This window comes from Sapajus apella, unplaced genomic scaffold (assembly GCF_009761245.1).
Source record: "Sapajus apella isolate SASKATOON/1434 unplaced genomic scaffold, GSC_monkey_1.0 scaffold62, whole genome shotgun sequence".
In the NCBI taxonomy this organism is placed as follows: Eukaryota; Metazoa; Chordata; class Mammalia; order Primates; family Cebidae; genus Sapajus; species Sapajus apella.
In genome coordinates, this window is record NW_022437002.1 from 2,515,151 (window position 1) to 2,535,305 (window position 20,155).

Here is a 20,155-nt window from a genome sequence, read left to right on the forward strand (position 1 = left end):
GCTACGGAATCAGGAGAGGCGAGACTGGAGAGGATCTGGAAAGATAAATTCATCTGTATAATGAAGATGGGGAGGGAGCAGGGGAAGCTGCGAAGAGGGGAGGAGGCAGAGGAAAGAGCCGGCAAGCACCTCGTCAGGGGACGGTTTGCAGATGTGGCTTCGTGAAGGGCTCTACAGCTTTCCATGGTGAGCATGGAGGCTTCAGGAGATGCTACAGTGGCTAAAGGCTATACGCCCTTAATTTTCCCCAATAAAAGCTGAAATTCCTCCCCAGGTTATTTCAGGCTGCTGGACCATTTCTTCTCATTGTCCGCCGTGTTGAAGCAGGGCCTCCTGAGGCTGCAGTGGCAGCCAGTTGCCCTGTTCTGTGCAGCTTCAAAAGGGCTGGGGTGGGTTCACACGTGGCCCCGTGCCAGAAACATCGTGGGCGCCCAAGTAACAAATGAGCAACTGTCCTACAGGGACAATCGACTTCACACTGACGGAGCGCCTTCGTGAGGGTCAGGCGACCGTCAGGTCAGTGGTGATCACCATCCCACAGATGAGAAGACAGAGAGGGGAGGAGACTGGCCCCTTGACTTCCTGGGTCACCGTAGGGAAGGAGCTTCACCTTCTCATCTTCCAGGAAGGAAGTAGGAGAACAGGAACCGAAGGGAATGCGAGGGGCCAGGAGCTGCCAGAAGCCCTCGTGCATAAGATTGCATCCTCAGGACCTCCCCTGGAGTAGGTATTCTCTCCATTTTACAGACAAGGAAACTGCTACGCAGAAAGGCTTAGAGACGACTGACGTCACACCGCAGGTGTGTGGCAGGGCCAGATTCAAACACAGGTCCCTCTGAATCTCTCTACCCCTCGAAGGCTACTTCAGGGCCTGGCACCCCCACGTGGTTGGGATAGAAGCTGGGGCAGAGGTTTGAGGATAGCTCTGGCTGCTGGCTATGCGTTCTCAGGCCCACAGGCAAATAAGAGACTTCAGAAAGCTGGGCATCGGGAGTGGCCTTAGGAGCCCTGTGACAGTGGTCGGGAAGGGAGAGCTCAGGACTGAGCAGCAAGAAGACAGGGGAGACATGAGGCTTGGGAGAGTCGGCTCACGGCTGGGGAGGTGCAGGGCCCTGGCCGCAGGATGGGCTCGGGAGCAGGGGCTGGACCCCATGACGTGGGTCCACAGAACCAGGCAGGTCCCCAGACCCAGAGGAGGCAAGGTCAGGGAGAGGTTCACAGGCAGAAATAGCTAAGTCCAGGCTCCTGACCAGCCTCTAACTTCCACGTGGGCCCGCCCTCACCAGTCATGGTCTTCCCAGAGGCCAGAAGAAATCTGTAAACAGGTAAAGCACATCCCTTTCAGCTCAGGTCCCAGCCTTCCACAGCTTCCAGTCTTACTCAAGGGAAAATCCAAATCTGCTGGCGCAGCCCGCAAGCCCCTTCCCCATCTGTCCCCTCTGACCTGTCCCCCTCCCTCTTCCCTACTCACCAAGCTACAGCCATACTGATTTCCTGCTCTTCCCCAAAGAAGTGAAGCCTGCTGCAGCCTCAGGGCCTTTGCACATGCTCTTCCCTCTGTGTGGTTGATTTGCACCTGGCTGATGTCTGTGCCTTTGCATGGACTGGGAGCTGAGGACACTGGGAGCCTGGGAAGGGTTTCTAGCTAGGAGAAACCCAGCCAGCTTTGTGCTGCTGAAGGGCATTCTGCAGTGGACTGGAGGGTGGTCTGGAGGGGATGAGCTTGAGGGCAGAGATGGTGCTCAGCGTGTGGAGCTGGGACACGTGGCGGGCTCGGCTGAAGGACCAGGGAGATAACGAATGGTCAGGATGGGCCCCAGGTCAGGTAGGGAGAAGCAGCCAGGTCAGTGGGTTGGATGTGGAAATGTCTGAACTGCAGAACAAGCCTCCTTCCAACCCCCAATTAACATGGAGGTCTCTGCAGCTAGGCAGAGGTGGATTGGCAGGTGGGGACCAGAGGCTGTGGGGTCCAGGAGCTGGGATGGAGGGAGAGTCAGCCAAGACATTACCATAGGCATGTGAGAAAGAAACATTCTGTCAACTGGCACAGAGAAATCCAACAGGGCTCAGAAGTTTCCTCCCACCAGCAAGCCGAAGGGGAAACACATTTGTTTCCACGACCCATTGGTGTTTTTCAGGAGACAATGTGATTGTTTTTGCGCTAGAAAGTCATGAATGGAAAATTCCACCTGCCAAGACAGCCAGTTCCTCCCCCAGGCACTAAAGGATAAAGAAAGCTTCTGTCTCCAGCTTCCTGGTGACTGGAGTTCCACCACGGGAGCCCCGTCCTATGGCTTGGGGCTTTGTCATTTGTTAAAATGCAAACAACGTCACCGAAGTCATGTCTTCAACACAAACATTTTCATTAATTCAACAAATATTTATCGAGCTCTTGCTTTAAATCAGGCAGTACCTGGAGGCTGAGAACAGAGAAATTAATTAAGACTTGTCCAGAACGAAGCCTTCAAGGAACTGGCAAGCTCTGTGTGTTTTGGGGGTGGAGGGGGTGCCGTAAGAAAACTTGACCATATGGTGCTGCAAAATGGTGGTGGGGATAAGGTGCCAAGGGGACCCCCAGCAGAAGTGACTCATTTCACACTTGCCGAAGGCGAGGCTTCAGCTGGGATCTGGAGGATGAGGGGTGGGGAGCCGGGTGGGGCTGAGAATCCCAGGTTGAGGGCGCCATAAGAATAATGAACGGAGTCATGCAGCATGAGGGTGCGTGGCCTGGGCCAGAGCCTGAAGCCCTGGGCCAAGTGACACCTGGGCAGACCTACCTCTGCAGGCCTGGTCAGCTGAGCCAGTAAATTCCTACCTTTCTTTAAGCCGATCTGTTGTCAACTTTCCCCTGAAAGTCCCTAAGGGGTCCAGGTCATTTCTAGAGGACAGAGTTTGACAGAGCTGGAAAAGCAGCAGTGAGTAGGTGCCTGAAACCCCCATGTGCAAGGGTTGGTCAAGCCCCTTTCCTTTTGATTCCGTCTCCATCTACACTTCTTGTCAAGAGAAAATATCCTGCCCTGGAAAATGTCTCCTGATCCCTGATGTTGGCCTGGCACCTGCATAGCAAGTCCTGGTCGGGCAGCCCGGGTGTCAGAAGCGCTGGCTTCTGTCCCAACACTGCCCGCTGCCTAGCTGTAGGGCCTGGGCTGAGTTACGCCCACTCTCTGAGCCTAGATTTGTGATTCGTCCATCAGCCATAGACTGTGAGGTCTCTGAGGGAAGAGGCAATCTCCAACCCATTTGTGTGGTCCCCCAAAGCTGATGCAGTCCTGCCACAGAGCAGGCGTGAACAGGGCTGTTGGCCAATCCGTGTGGGAGCTGCACCTTCCTGTTCTAACCTCCTGGGATCAGGGCCATGTGTGATACTGACATGGACAGCTGTAGTTCCCTCTGTCCACCCTGAGAGCCTCCTGGAGACCTCAACCCCAGGACAGAGCAGGAGGAAATCTTGCAAGAGAAATTTCCTATGCAGGCTGCACTGCAGAGGCCTCAGTTCGAACACAGCATCTATCTCTGTTGAAGGCTCGCTGAGCCACAGACTGTAGGGTGAGAAAAATTCCCCCCAAAAGCTCAACCCTTTACTCTCCAGCTGCAGCCGACCTGGGCAGCCAGGGTCAGGAACTCTCCTCAGTTTTCTCATTGCAGGCAATGATGAGGGGGCCACGCGTGGGGACAAGACTCACAGAATAAAATAAACCCATGGCGTTCAGCCCAGGTTAGTCCTTAAAACCAGCAGAGCCAGTTCCCCGCCCTGCGGTGTGGTGTGGCCTGCACCTCTGAGTACTCAGAGGGTAGGGATGTGTGCCTGTATTCACAGGCAGGAGCAGGGAAGGTGGAGGTGGGAGCATCCACCTTCTCCCCTTGGGAGAGCACTGGAGGGGTGTGAGGGGCCCGATGTCTGAGCTGGTGATCTCAGGCCCACGCTTGATTCTTGTAGAACTCAGGTGCCTCTCGTGGAGCAGATGGCATGCAGAAGACAGGACCTTGGAGTAGGGTACAATAGCCTTGGGAGGGTTCATGGTTAGGAAGAGAGATTCTATCACTCATGCCTTCATTTATTCCCTCCCTAGGATCACAAGCAAAGGGGGTTACAGTTGTTCTTGAGGAAGGTAAATAATAAACAGGGAATTACACAAAACATTTTATGGCCCAATTGTAATAACGGCCATGAAGGGAAGCCAATTTCAGATGATTAAGAGATGTTAGTAAGAGAAAGAGAGTAATTGACACTTATTTTACATACAACTTAACCCTTACGACCGGTCAGCAAGGCAAGTGCAACACAGGAAGCTGAACCTCGGAGAAGGCTGGCCACTGGCGCAAAGCCATGCATCTTACAAGGGGTAGCGTTGAGATCCTGGACCAGCTAGGTCTGTCCTCAGGGCCAGTGCCCCTGGAACCATGCGGGAGTTCCTCCCAGGGACAAGGAGAAGAAGAAGGCAAGGCTACCATGGAGCAGTCAGCACAGCATCCCCACAGGACCAGACCTGGAGAAACTGACCAGCTTGGTCCAGGAGTGTTATTCTACACAAGGACCAGTCCGGAGCTGGATTTCGTTTCTGGAAAAATATTTCTAGCTCAGCAGCCCCAAAGTTTCAGAAGATGAGCATGTCAGGGCGAACTCTGCTTTCTGACTGCAAACAGTCTTGCTGCCCACTCAGAGACCCGTCCACGGAGGTAGGAAAGTCAGGGATCTCCTTCCCCAAAGAACAGGCTGAGCCTCCCACGGCCAAATCCCAGAATGGCTTTCAAGGAAGAGAATCCCAGTGTGTTTGTATCCCGCCTCTGTCTCTTACTGGCTGTGTGATCTCAGGCAAATGACTTTGTGAGCCTGTATATTTTCATATGTAAAATAGATTTACTCATAATAACATACAGAGCCTACACTCAACATATGTGGATTTCCTTTCTCTTTTACTGTCAACTAGATCGCATAGAGTATGGTTTTCCCATCTCTGCCCCTCCATTGTGACCTCCTAGAAGCCCCCACCCATGGCTAGTCACAGCAATGAGCTGAAATCAGATGAAATGAAGCCAACGGGAGAGTGGTGCGGGTTTCCATGGTGATGAGCACGTAGCTGGTTGTCCTGAGAGCCCTCCTGGATGCTCTTAGAGAGATGACAGGCTCACTCTCAGTGGGGACCAGAGGATCCAAATGACCTCCTTGGTGTGGGACTCACCACAGGGGATTTATTTAATTCTTTGAGTCTACAGCAGAGGTGGGGAGACAGGACAAGGTCCAGACAAGGAAGGCATCAACTTAGGGTGATGGCCGAGGCTTGCGTTCAGACAGTCAGAGGAGACAGGCCTTCCATTCCAGCTCCATGCCCGCCTTAAGGATGGGGACACTGAGGCCCACTGGGGAAAGGGACCTTACCCCAACCAGCTCCCTGTCAGGGCAGAACTGACAGCAGAGGCTGCATTTCCTCCCTGACCCTCCTTGGGGTGGGCCCATATCCCAGCTGATGATAATAAGCTCCCATTTCTGAGTGCTTTCTAGGTGCTCAGCCTTGCACTAGACATTTTGTGAACATTTGCTTATGTGATCCTCTAATAGCTCCGCAGGAAGATTGTATTATTACCATCAGGTGAAACTGGAGACAGTTAGAGGTCTGCGATGGGAGGTGGATAATGAGTCATTGGCATAGAAGTGGGGTCTGGAGACAAAGCTTATGGTCCCACCACGTGTCTTAATGGACAGGGTGTCAGGAGCTCAGGGACTTTACAGATCTCATCTCATCAATGTTCAACCAGTCTCCAAAAAGGGACATTGTTCTCTCCATTTTGCAGGTTAGGAAACTGAGGCTCAAGGCGTTTAGGCATGAACACTTAAGGTTACACAGCACTGATAACCATGCCTCAGACTGCTTGGGTGCTTACCTGCAGCCAGGCTCTCTTCCAAGTGTGATTTGTGTGTGCTAAGCTCAGACCTCACAACCACCTAATAAGGGAGGGACAACAGTGATTTCCACTTTACAGAGGAGGAAACACAAGCACAGAGAGGTTAATTGACTTGCCAAGGTCACAGAGCTTGTCAATGGCAGAGAATCAACCCCAGGCCATCTAATGCCAGAGCCTATGCTGTAACCCGGGGCTGCAGCTGCCTCACAAGCTGACAAATGACAGAGCAGGAACCAAGCCCCAGGCAGCCTGGTTCCAGAGCTCACGCCCTGTCCATGACCCAAGGCCAGAGACTGAGGCGAGAGACTCAGGCCAGGGCACCAGCTAGGGCTGACTGGGCTGTGGTTGGCAATTCTTCAAACTCCACTCAGACTTGAGAGGAGGATCTGCTGCAGAGGAGGCCCAAAGGAGAGGCCTGAACCCAGAGCTAGTCCTCCAGCACCCCCAGGGCAGGGACCATGCCTGCATCTGATGAGAGTGTGAGCTTACACAGACACCTGGGCTGCAGTCAGTGGGGCCAAAATCTTCCTAGTGCCTTGTTAAAATACAGATTGAGGCCAGGCGTGGTGGCTCACACTTGTAATCCCAGCACTTTCGGAGGTCAAGGCAAGTGGATCACGAGGTCAGAAGTTCAAGACCAGCCTGGCCAAGATGGTGAAACGCTGTCTCTATTGAAACTACAAAATTAGCCAGGTACAGTGGCAGGTGCCATAATCCCAACTACTCGGGGGGGCTGAGGCAGGAGAATCGTTTGAACCCAGGCAGCAGAGGTTTCAGAGATGGCTCCACTGCACTGCAGCCTGAGCAACAGAGTGAGACTCCATCTCAAATAATAATAGTAATAATATAGACTCATACCAGAGCAAGGAATTAGTTTCTCCTGAGGTGGGGGTCAGGAATTTGCATTTTTGAAAGCCCTGCGGGTAATTCTGAAGAAGGAATCAGACCCCAGCTGATATGGTTTGGCTGTGTCCCCACCCAAATCTCATCTTCAATAGTACCTCCCATAATTCCCTCGTGTTGTGGGAGGGACTGGGTGGGCAATAATTGAATCATGAGGTCAGTTTCTCCCATACTGTTCTCATGGTAGAATAGGTCTCACAAGATCTGATGGGTTTTTTTTCTTTTTTCTTTTTCTTTTTTTTTTTCGTGGGGGGACAGAGTCTTGCTCTGTCACCCAGGCTCCAGGTTAGAGGGCAGTGGTGCCATCTTGGCTCACTGCAACCTCCATCTTCCAGGTCCAAGCAATTCTCCTGCCTCAGCCTCCCGAGTAGCTGGGATTACAGGCACCCACCACCACCAGGTAATTTTTGTATTTTTAGTACAGATCAGGTTTTACCATCTTGGGCAGGTTGGTCTCGAACTCCTGACCTCTTGATCCACCCACCTCAGCCTCCCAAAGTGCTGGGATTACAGGCATGAGCCACTGCACCTGGATGCTATGATGATTTTATAAGAGGTTTCCCCTTTCTCTCAGCTCTCACTCTTCTCTTGCCTGCCACCATGTGAGATGTGCCTTTCTCCTTCTGCTGTGATGGTGAGGCCTCCCCAGCCATGAGGAACTGTGAGCCCAGTAAACCTTTTTCCCTATAGATTACCAGTCTCAGGTATGTCTTTATCAGCAGTGTGAAAGTGGACTAATACACCAGCCGTCCTCTGGGAACCAGTATCCAAAGTCCAACTTGGACAGTCTGAGGTGTCAGACACTAAAGGTAATAGAGACATTGATCACAGCAACATAGTTCCCCTGCCCAAAATTTTGCCTGTCCTGCTGTGTGTCTTCTCTTCTAAGCCCTCACAGTGCTCCTTAAATGAAGGGACTCTTACAATCCCATTTTATAGATGAGGAAACTGAGACCCCGAGTCACCCAGCTGGTGAGTGCAGCCACTGGGATTCACACTGAGCCTGGCTCGGGTTTCTCCCTCCATCCCTCTCTGCAGGAGGCTCAGAAGACAGAGGGTGAGGAAGGCAGTGGGGCTGGTGGGGGCGGAGGGAGCTGGCTCCTGCCGGGGCTTCCACCCAGATAATTGTCTGCCAAAACTCAGGAAACAGCCTTTGCCTCGGCTTTTCTGTCCATTCCCAAGTGGGAATTTAACTTTCAGAAAGACCTAATAGCCTAAAAGAAGATTTGTACATGAAGAAGCAGCTTTTCCTCAAGGTTAGTGTAAGCATGGCTGAGGGAGCAGAAGAGATTTATAAGAAATTCTGCCAGGCCTGAAATAAACACAAACAGCTCGGCTGAATAGAAGACACACAGGAGATGCTGGCCAGATATCCTCTGGGCACGGGGACTTGGAAGGTGCCCAGGCCTCCCCTCTCTATCCGGCTGGGTCCTAGACCCCCTCCACGTATATACATCTAGCAGTGAAATCATCATTACTCCAGAGGCAGTTCCCTCCATTAGTCCAAACTAATAAGGAGAAGGTGCTGATCCTCTGATAATTTCTCTTCATTGAGGAAATGGGGTGGGGCAAGGAACAAGCCATAGAATTTGGAACCAACCATCCCAGCACCCCAAGAATTGTGTGACAAGTGACTTGAAGCAAGGCACCTCACTGGGCCTCAGGTTCACTTCTTTTTAAAGTAAACAATGATTAGTGAGAAGACAGAAGGAGGCAGCACATATAAAGGGTGCAAGATGGTGTCTGGCACATAGTAGGTGCTCAATAAATGTGAGTTCCTTTCTACCAGCCTGAGAGGACTTTGTAGACATTTATGCCTTGTCTGTGGAATGGTGACTAATGTAGGGTTGCTTGACCAGGGGTATGTAACATGTGTGTGAGTGCGTGTGAGTGTGCATGTGAGTGTGCATGTGTGTGTGCATGTGTGTGTATGTGTGTGAGTGTACATTAATGTGTGCGTGAGAGAGAGAATGTGTGTAGGGGTGGAAAAGTATGATGCAGTTATACCCCTACGACAAAAGATCAGTTAACAAGAGAAAAGCATAGCATATTTATTTAATCCAAGTCTTGCATAACACAGGCAGCTTTGGAAATGAAGACCCCACCACCCAGGGGAAATGACCTATTTTTATGCCTAAGATAGTTGAAGATGGGCAGCTGTGTAGAAACATGATTGGACAAAGGGGTGTGAGGCAATGGGAATAGACTGAGGGAGGCAACCCAGCCAGTCCTGTCTGTTCAGATTCCTCCTGGGGCCAGGCGTCTGAAGTGGGGTGGATCACCTGAGGTCAGGATTTTGAGACCAGCCTGGCCAACATGGTGAAACCCCCATCTCTACTTAAAAATATATATATACAAAAATTAGCCAGGCCTATAATCCTAGCTACTCAGGAGGCTGAGACAGAAGAATTGCTTGAACCCGGGAGGCAGAGGTTGCAGTGAGCCAAGGTCATGCCACTGCACCCCAGCCTGAGAGACAGAGGACTGCATCTCAAAAAAAAAGAGAGAGAGATTCCTCTTGGCCTCTCCGTGTAGGTTGGCTTCCCCCATAACCTGGGTATGAGGCAGGACCCTCTTCAAGGGAGAGCAGAGAGAGTGGCCCATCTACGTTTTATGGCTAGCTTTGCAGGATAGGAGTTCTAGTTTTAATGACCCTCCACAGGGAAGAGGAATTCTGGTATCTATGACTCAGATTCACTCTGCAGAAGAGGGGCAGGAGCTAGGAAGATAGGTGGTCAGAAAGACTCTGCTTTTGAGACCTCTGATCTCCTTTAATTCAAAGTGCTCAGCATGCCAAAGCACCATACTTTGGAGTGTCATGTTCTGAGCCCCAGCACGTGCTGTGGGGGAGGGGGGGTGTGCATGAGTGTTTATGCTGTGTATGCACATGTTGTGTTTGAGATCTGAGGATGAGACTTGGAGCAAAGAGATGAAGTGGTGAATGGTGATATGGGGAAGTTAGTCTGAGGCCTACTCAGAGAAGACTGGGCGCTGTGTAATCCCTGGGGAAATCTTAGCCGTGATTGTTTTAATATGAAATAAAGGGCATTTTTTCCTGAACTGGTAGTAAAGTTAACATCCAAGATGTCCCCATCTGACACTTTGATTCCTTATCCCCCTGGGAATACATAGCAGTGAGCCATGGAGCAGACACGGACCATCTTCCCAGGTGTCGTCTTTCTCCAAGATGACAGAAATGCCCATTACTTAATGTTTTAAACACCACGGATACATCATGCAGGGAGAAATGCGCATAGATTTGAAGTACTATATTGAAACGCCTCAAAAAGAAGTGTGCCAGTGGCTGGCTGCTTCAGCTTCTGCTCTAGGCACCCTGGGGATACAGAAGCCCCACCTGGATATAAGAAGTGCATAGTGGATTCCTTTTGGAATCCTTGGATTTCAGGAAATGAGTGTCAGAGAAGGACACGGAGCAGGGCCACAATTTGCTCTCAATGGGGTTTTAGAAAACTGTCTCCGCAACTAGAAGTGGGGGAACCTGGAGGTCTGCAAGGAACCTTTGCAATAATACAGGTGAGGGGTGAGCAAAGCCTTGAAGCAGGACAGAGCAAAGGAAAAAGAAGAGAGGGGACTGGACAGATATGTGGGGAAACTGCTCTTGGACTCTGGACTTGGGAGTGGAAAAATGTGGGACATGGGGAGGGAGGAATTCAGTCTGACTGGGGATTTAACCCTCGATGCTCACTTGAGTAGTCTCAGAGTCGCAGGAAGATGGGCAAGTGTCCATTCTGCAGGTGGGGGTAACAAAAGGGTGGAAGTCCCCAACTGTTGTAAGCCACCAATCCTTTATTCAACTAGGACAACTACATTGTTGAAATAGAAAGGGGAACACTATTCAATTCATTCTGTGGGGCCAGTATTTTTCTGATACAAAAACTAGAAAAAGAGCTAATATGTAAATAAAACTGTAGAATAATATTCTTTACAAATATAGATGCGAAAATCCTCAACAAAACACTAACAAACTGAATGTGAATAAGATTATACACCATAAGCAAGTAAGATTTATCCCAAGAATGCAAATTTGGCTTAATATATGAAAAGCAGGGTGATGTCACCAAAATGGCAGAGTAGAAGCAATCTGGCTTCATTCTCCTCCACAGAAAACCAAAACAAGCATCCAGTGCCAAGATTACACCATATTCCAAAACTCAAATATGAGACTGAGACAATCCCTAGGGCCACAGAAAGATTTAAAAATCTGAGCAGATGGTAAAAGAAATGGACTTCTCTATCCACAACACCTCTCCTCAATCTGCCAGTCACCATGTATGGAAAATTCCTCCTGTACTCACAGTTTTTACACTGGAATAAGAGAGATCAAGATCAATAGCCAGCTTTCCCACCATCTTGGGTTACCTTACAGGAAAGCCATTCTTGCCACAACCCATGGGAAGCAATTAGAAGTGCCTGTAGGGAGAAAAACCACTGAAGGCAGCCAGAGACAAAGGCAGGAGGCAAAACCAGCAACCCCACCTGAAAAGCTCTGCTCTTTATCTCAGCCAAAGGAAAAGTCAAATCATAGTGGCTGTTCAACAGCACCACATTGTAGGAGACAGGTTTCATGGGTCTTCTTGGTATAAACTGACTTTCCCACATAGCTGGGGCATCCCCTTTGGAAGCATCCTTCCCAAACAGCTGGGTATCCCCTTTGAGACATGCTTCCCCCGATTTGGGATCAGCAGTGCTCTGAATATTTGCAAGGGCTGAGGCAATCCTGGGTGTAAGGCACCATCTAGTGCCAAAGAGGAGAAAGAGATCAAAGATTAAGGGACCTCAATAGGCAATTGCAGAGAACATCTAAGTAAACATGCCCTATACCTTAGAAAGACAAAAACAAGCCAGACAGCAAAGACTGGAATAAATAATTCTTCAATGCAGTCATGGGCATAGTCCACAAGAAACAACAGCAAACACGGAACTATGACCCCCTCAAATGGACAAAGCAGGGAGCCAGTAACCAACCCTAACAAGATAGTAATGTGTGAGGTCTCAGATTGAAAATTGAAAATACAGTTCTAAGGAAACTCAGTGAACTTCAAGATAACACAGAAAAGTAGCTCAGGAATTTATCAGAGAAATTTAACAAAGAGATTGAAATAATATTAAAAAAAAAAAAAAACAGAAATCCTAGAACTGAGAAATACATTTGCTGACCTGAAAAATTCATTAAAGGCTCTCAACAGCAGAATTGATAAAGCAGAAGAGAGAATCAGTGAGCTCAAAGACGGGTTATTTGAAAATACACTGTAAGGTTTGGGGGGTGGATCCAAGATGGCGGAATCGGAACAGCTCTGGAGTGCAGTTCCCAGCAAAAACACTACATTTGCAAATGAGTTATTACTGCCCACAGACCAGGAGATTCCCGGGCTGAAAAGCACCATGAGTTTCCAGCACAGCTGTTTGAGCTGGCACAGCAGGTCTCCACACAAAAACTCATACAAATCTGGGCAGCCATTTCAACTGAAGCCTGGAAGGCCTGGGAGACAGACCTGTCCATTCAACTGAAAAAAGGGGGCTGAATCAGGGAGCCAGGTGATCCGGCTCGGCAGGTCAGAACCCCACAAAGATGAGCAATCTGAAACGCTCTGAATTGAGAGTTTCACAGCAAGCGCAGCTAGACCTGGGATGGTCCAGCTCTGTTGGGGGAAGGGTGTCTGCCATTACTGAGGCAGTCCACCATCAGGGCAGTCCCAGTCCACCATCACTGAGGCAGTCCACCATTACAGAGGCAGACCGTAATTACCGAGGCGGTTCTAACTATGCCTCTATAAACAAAACCGTAAGGAAATTGACACAGCAGCTAGGCAGAGCCCACAGCAGCTCAGCAACACCTCTGCTGGCAGACTGTGACTAGGCTACCTCCTAGCTGGGAAGGGCACCTCTGAAAAAGGGCAGCAGCATGTCAGGAACTTATAATAAAAGCCCCACCTTCCCAGGACAGAGCACCTGGGAAAAAAAGTGGTTATGAGTTCCCCTGCAGCAGACTTAAACGTAGCTGCCCAGCAGCTCTGAACAGAACAACAGAGCTCACAGCTCAGCACATGAGCTCCTACAAGGGACAGACTGTCTCCTCAAGCAGCTCCCTGACCCCTGCATATCCAAAGAGTCACCTCATAAAGGAGAGCTCAGGCTGACATATGGTGGGTATCCTTCTGGGACAAAGATAACAGAAAAAAACTGGCAGCAACCCTTAGTGTTCTGCAGCCACCACAGGTGATCAGGTTGTAATAACGAACTTCTCTGAGCTAAGAGAGCATGTTCTAACCCAATGCAAAGAAACTAAGAACCTCGAAAAAAGGTTTGACGAAATGCTAATGAGAATAAACAGCTTAGAAAATAATATAAATGACTTAACGGAGCTGAAAAATACAACATGAGAACTTCACGAAGCCTACACAAGTTTCAGTAGCTGAATCAATCAAGCAGAAGAAAGGATATCAGAGATTGAAGTTCAACTCAATGAAATAAAACTAGAAGGCAAGATTAGAGAAAAAATAGGGAAAAGAAATGAACAAAGCCTCCAAGAAATATGGGATTATGTGAAAAGGCCTAATCTACATTTGATAGGTGTACCTGAATGTGATGGTGAGAATGAATCCAAGCTGGAAAACAGTCTTCAGGATATTAACCAGGAAAACTTTCCCAACCTAGTAAGGCAGGCCAATATTCAAGTCCAGGAAATACAGAGACCACAAAGATGTTCCTCAAGAAGAGCAACCCCAAGGCACATAATTGTCAGATTCACCAGGGTTGAAATGGAGGAAAAAATGCCAAGGGCAGCCAGAGAGAAAGGTCAGGTTACCCACAAAGGGAAGCCCATCAGACTCACAGCAGATCTCTCAGCAGAAACCCTACAAGCCAGAAGAGAGTGGGGACCAATATTCAACATCCTTAAAGAAAAGAACTTTCAACCTAGAATTTCATATCCAGCCAAACTTCATAAGTAAAGGGGAAAGAAAATCCTTTATGAACAAGCAATTGCTGAGAGATTTTGTCGCCACCAGGCCTGCCTTACAAGACCTACTGAAAGAAGCACTAAACATCAAAAGGAACAACCAGTACCAGCCACTCCAAAAATGTACCAAATGGTAAAAAGCATTGACACAATGAAGAAACTGCATCAACTAATGGGCAAAACAACCAGCTAGCATCAAAATGGCACAATAAAATTCACACATAACAATATTAACCTTAAATGTAAACGGGCTAAATGCCCCAATCAAAAGACACAGACTGGCAAATTGGATAAAAAGTCAAAAATCATCTGTGTGCTGTATCCAGGAAACCCATCTCACATGCAAGGATCAATTCTGCTGTTGAGAGCCTTTAATGAATTTTTATTCATTTCTTCCAGGTTTACTGGATTATGTGCATAGAGTTGTTTGTAGTAATCTCTGATGGTAGTTTATATTGCTGTGGAATCTGTGTTGATATCCCCTTTATTGTTTTTTATTGCATCTATTTGATTCTTCTCTTTTCTTTTTTATTATTCTGGCTAACAGTCTATTTTGTTGATCTTTTCAAAAAACCAGCTCCTAGATTTATTGATTTTTTGAAGGGTTTTTTGTGCCTCTGTCTCCTTCAGTTCTGCTCTGATCTTAGTTACTTTGTGTCTTCTGCTAGCTTTTGTATTTTTTTTAATCTTCCTCCTCTAGTTTTTTCAATTTTGATGATAGGGTGTCAATTTTAGATCTTTTCTTGCTTCTCATGTGGGCATTTATTACTATAAATTTTCCTCTAGGCTCTGCTTTAAATGTGTCCCAGAGATTCTAGTACATTATGTCTTCGTTCTCATTGTTTTTGAAGAACATCTTTATTTCTGCCTTCATTTCATTGTTTATCTAGTCAACATTCAAGAGCCAGTTGTTCAGTTTCCATGAAGTTGTATGATTCTGAGTTAGTTTCTTAATCCTGAGTTCTAATTTGATTGCACTGTGGTCTGAACAGTTTGTTATGATTTTTGTTCTTTTGCTGAGGAGTGATTTACTTCCAATTATATGGTCAGTTTTAGAATAGGTGTGATGTGGTGCTGAGAAGAATGTATATTGTGTGGATTTGGAGTGGAGAGTTCTATATATGTCTATTAGATTTGCTTGGTCCAGATCTGAGTTCAAGTCCTGGATATCTTTGTTAATTTTCTGTCTCATTGATCTGTCTAATATTGACAGTGGAGTGTTAAAGTCTCCCACTATTATTGTTGTGTGGAAGTCTAAGTCTCTTTGTAGGTCGTTAAGAACTTGCTTTATGTAACTGGGTGTTCCTATATTGGGTGTATATATATTTAGGATCATTAGCTCTTCTTGTTTCATTGATCCTTTTACCGTTATGTAATTCCCTTCTTTATCTCTTTTGATCTTTGTTTGTTTAAAGTCTATTTTATCAGAGACTAGAATTGCAACTCCTGGGTTTTTGTTTTTGTTTTTGTTTTTGGTTTTGGTTTTTTTTTTTTTTTTCTCTCCATTTGCTTGGTAAATCTTCCTCCATCCCTTTATTTTGAGCCCATAATGGCAAACCAATTGCAACAGCACATCAAAAAGCTTATCCATCATGATCAAGTAGGCTTCATCCAAGGATGCAAGGCTGGTTCAACATATGCAAGTCTATAAACGTAATCCACCATATAAACAGAACCAAAGGCAAAAACCACGATTATCTCAACAGATGCAGAGAAGGCCTTCAACAAAATTCAACAGCCCTTCATGCTAAAAACTCTCAATAATCTAGGTATCCACAGTTTTCCCAACACCATTTATTAAATAGGATATCCTTTCCCCATTGCTTGTTTCTGTCACGTTTGTCAAAGATCAGATGTGTGTCATTACTTCTGAGACCTCTGTGTGTTCCATTGGTCTCTATCTCTGCTTTGGTACCAGTACCGTTCTGTTTTGATTACTGTAGCCTTGTAGTATAGTTTGAAGTCAGGTAGCATGATGTCTCCAGCTTTGTTTTTTTGTTTTGTTTTGTTTCATTTTGTTTTGTTTTGTTTGCTTAGGGTTGCCTTGGCTGTGTGGGCTGTTTTTTGGTTCCATATGAAGTTTAAGGTGGTTTTTTTGAATTCTGTGAAGAAAGTCAATGGTAGCTTGATGGGGATAGCATTGAACCTATAAATTACTTTGGGCAATACAGCCATTTTCACTATATTGATTCTTCCTAACCATGAGTATGGAATGTTTTTCCAACTGTATGTGTCCTCTCTCATTTCCTTGAGCAGTGGTCTGTAATTCTCCTTGAAGAGGTTCTTCACATCCCTTGCTAGTTGTATTCCTAGGTATTTTATTCTCTTTGTAGCAATTGTGAATGGGAGTTCACTCATGATTTGGTTCTCTGTCTGTTATTGGTGTATAGGAGTGCTTGTGATTTTTGCACATTGATTTTGTATCCTGAGAGTTTGCTGAAGTTGCTTTTCAGCTTAAGGAGATTTTGGGCTGAGACAATGGGGTCTTCTAAATATACAATCATGTCATCTACAAATAGAGACAATTTGACTTCCTCTTTTCCTAATTGAATACCCTTTATTTCTTTTTCTTGCCTGATTGCCCTAGCCAGAACTTCCAATGCCTTGCTGAATAGGAGTGGTGGGAGAAGGCATCCTTGTCTTATGCCAGTTTTCAAAGGGAATGCTTCCAGTTTTTGCCCATTCAGTATGATATTGGCTATGTGTTTGTCATAAATAGCTCTAATTATTTTGAGATATGTTCCATCGATACCTAATTTCTTGAGAGTTTTTAGCATGAAGGGCTTTTGAATTTTGTCAAAGTCCCTCTCTGCATCTATTGAAATAATCATGTGGTTTTTGTCATTGGTTCTGTTTATGTGATGGATTACATTTATAGTTGGGTATGTTGAACAAGCCTTGCATCCTAGGGATGAAGCCGACTTGATCGTGATGGATAAGTTTTTGATGTGCTGTTGGATTCAGTTTGCCAGTATTTTATTAAGGATTTTCACATCAATGTTCATCAGGGATATTGGCTTGAAATTTCCTTTTTTAGTTGTGTGTCTGCCAGGTTTTGGTATCAGGATGATGTTGGTCTCATAAAATGAGTTTGGGAAGATTCTCTTTCTTCGTATTGGTTGTAATATTTTCAGAAGAAATGGTACCAGCTCCTCTTTGTACTTCTGGTAGAATTTGGCTGTGAACCCATCTGGTCCTGGACTTTTTTGGTTGGTAGGCTATTAATTACTGCCTCAATTTCAGACCTTGTTATTGATCTATTCAGAGATTCAACTTCTTCCTGGTTTAGTCTTGGGAGGGTGTAAGTGTCCAGGAATTTGTCCATTTCTTCTATATTTACTGGTTTATTTGCATAGAGGTATTTGTAGCAATCTCTGATGGTAGTTTGTATTTCTGTGGGATTGGCGATGATATCCCCTTTATCATTTTTTTTTGTAAGACAGATCAATGAGCCAGAAAATTAACAAGGATATCCAAGACTTGAACTCAGATCTGGACCAAGCAGACCTAATAGACATCTGCAGAACTCTCTATCCCAGATCCACAGAATATACATTCTTCTCAGCACCACATCACACTTACTCTAAAATTGACCACTTAATTGGAAGTAAATCACTCTTTAGCAAATTGCAAAAGAATGGAAGTCATAACAAACAGTCTCTCAGACCACAGTGCAATCAATTTAGAACCCAATATTAAGAAACTCACTTAAAACCACACAACTACATGTAAATTGAAAAACCTGCTCCTGAATGACTACTGAGTAAATAATGAAATTAAGGCAGAAATAAAGATATTCTTTGAAACCAATGAGAATGAAGACACAATGTACCAGAATCTCTGGGACACTTTTAAAGCAGTGTCTAGAGGGAAATTTATAGCAGTAAATGTCCACATGAGAAGCTAGGAAAGATCTAAAATTGGCACCCTAACACCCTAACATCGCAATTAAAAGAACTAGATGAGCAAAATCAAACAAATTCAAAAGCTAGTAAAAACAAGAAATAACTAAGATCAGAGTAGAACTGAAGGAGATAGAGACACAAAAAAATCCTTCAAAAAATCAATAAATTCAGAAGCTGTGTTTAAAAAAAAAAAAAAAAAAAATCAGCAAAATAGATAGATCACTAGCCAGATTAATAAAAAAGAAAAGAGATAAAAATACATTGAAAAATAAATAAGAATGCCTACAAAATATAGACAATAACCTCAAAAGAGCAAATTTAAGAGTAATTAGCATGAAAGAGGGAATTGAGGAAGAGCAATGAGTAGAGAGCTTATTGAAAGAAATAATTTTAAAAATTTTCCAAACCTAGAAAAAGATATAAATATCCAAGTATATAGTGGTCAGAGATTACCAAATTCATTTAATCCAAATAAGACCATCCCAAGGCATATAACAATTAAACTCTCAAAGGTCAGGGACAAACAGAAGATTCTAAAACCAGCCAGAGAAAAGAAGCAAATAACATAAAGGAGAGGACCTCAGTTTTATCTGTCAACAGGCTTTTCAGGAGAAACCATACAGGTCAGAAAGGAGTGGGATGATATATTTAATGCACTGAAGGAAACAAAAAACCTGTCAACTGAAAATATTGTGCCCAGCAAAGCTTTCCTTTATACGTGAAAAAGAAACAAAGTATTTCTCAGATAAATGAAAACTCAGGGAATTCATTACCACTAGACTAATTTTACAAGAATTCTAAAGGGAGTTCTTCAAACTGAAAGAAAAAGACACTAATGTGCAAGAAGAAAATATTTGAAGGTATAAAATTCACTGGGAAAAGTAAATACAGAGACAAATTCAGAATAATCTAATACTGTAATTGTAGTGTATATTCTACTCATATCTCTAGTATGAAGACTAAAATATAAATGATCAAAAATAGCTATAACTAGAGCAACTTGTTAAGAGATAGGCAATATAAAAAGATGTAAATGGAAACAACAAAAAGTCAGAATGTGGGAAGATAGAGTTAACATGCAGAGTTTTTTAGTTTTTCCTTTTTTTGTTTCTTAACTTTGTAATCAAAGCTAAGTTATCATCTGTTTAAAGTAACTTGTCTTATCTATAAGATGTTTTTTTAAGCCCGATGGTAACCACAAAGCATAAACTTATAATAAATACACTAAAAATAAAAAGCAATGAATTAAAACATACTACCAGAAAAAAAATCACTTAACCACAAAGACAGGAGTTATTATACAAAACAACCAAAAAAAGTAAGTAACAAAATGGCAATAGCAATTCCTTACCTATCAATAATAACAAAGAATGCAAATAGACTAAATTCTTCAATTAAAAGACATAGAGCAGCTTAATGAATAAAAAAATAAGATCCAACTATATGCTGCCTTCAGAAAACTCACTTCACCTATAAAGACACATGTAGACTGAAAATGAAGGGATGGAGAAGAAATTTTTCCAACAAAAACCAAGAAAGACCAGGTATAGCTGCGCTTATATAAGATGAAATAGACTTCAAGTCAATGGCTATAAAAAGAGACAAAGTCACTATAAAATGATAAATGTGTCCATTTACAAAGAGGATGTAACAATTGTAAATATGAATGTACCCAATACCAAAGTACTCAAACACATAGAGTAAACATTAATAAACCTAAGGGAGAGATAGACTTCAATACAATAATAGTAGGGGTATATCTACTATTATTCAACACCTCAGTCTCAATACTGGACAGATCATCCAAACAGAAAATCAACAAAGGAACATCAGAGTTATACTACACTCTAGACCAAATGGACATAACTGACATTTACAGAACATTTTGTCTGACTGCTACAGAATAGACATTCTTCTCATCAACACATGGCACATTTTCCAGGACAGACCATATGTCAGACCACAAAACAAGTCTGAACAAATTCACAAAAGTAGAAATCATATCAAATGTCTTTTCTGACTGTAATGAAATTAAACCAGAAATCAAGAGCAAAAGAAACTTGGAAACTACACAAATACATGAAAATTAAACAACATGGTCCTGAATGATAAATAGGTCAATGAAGAAATAAAGAAGAAAATTTAAAATTTTTTGAAACAAATGAAAATGGAAACACAACGTCCCAAAATCTATGTGATATAGCAACAGCAGTACTAAGCAGGAAGTTTACAGCAATAAAAAAGAAAGAAAGAAAGAAAGAAAAAAGCAGGATGATTTCAAGTAAACAACCTAATGATGCACTTCAAGAAACTAGAAAAGTGAGAATAAACCAAACCCAAAATTAATAGAAGAAAAGAAATAATAAAGATCCAAGCAGAAATAAATAAAATTGAGACAAAAAATACCAAAAGATTTTATGCTTTTTAGAAAAGATAAAATCTTTTTGAAAAGAAAAACATTTAGCTA

General features: G+C 44.5%; 1 long non-coding RNA gene across 1 annotated transcript; it reads right to left on the reverse strand.

Moving 5' to 3' along the window:
* Positions 1–859: 859 nt before the first annotated feature.
* Positions 860–18,303, reverse strand: LOC116529607. The gene is made up of 3 exons (XR_004259562.1): positions 18,185–18,303; positions 7,801–7,807; positions 860–871 (listed from the first exon to the last, which is right to left on the reverse strand). It is a non-coding gene; the product is annotated as an uncharacterized LOC116529607 (long non-coding RNA).
* Positions 18,304–20,155: the final 1,852 nt, after the last annotated feature.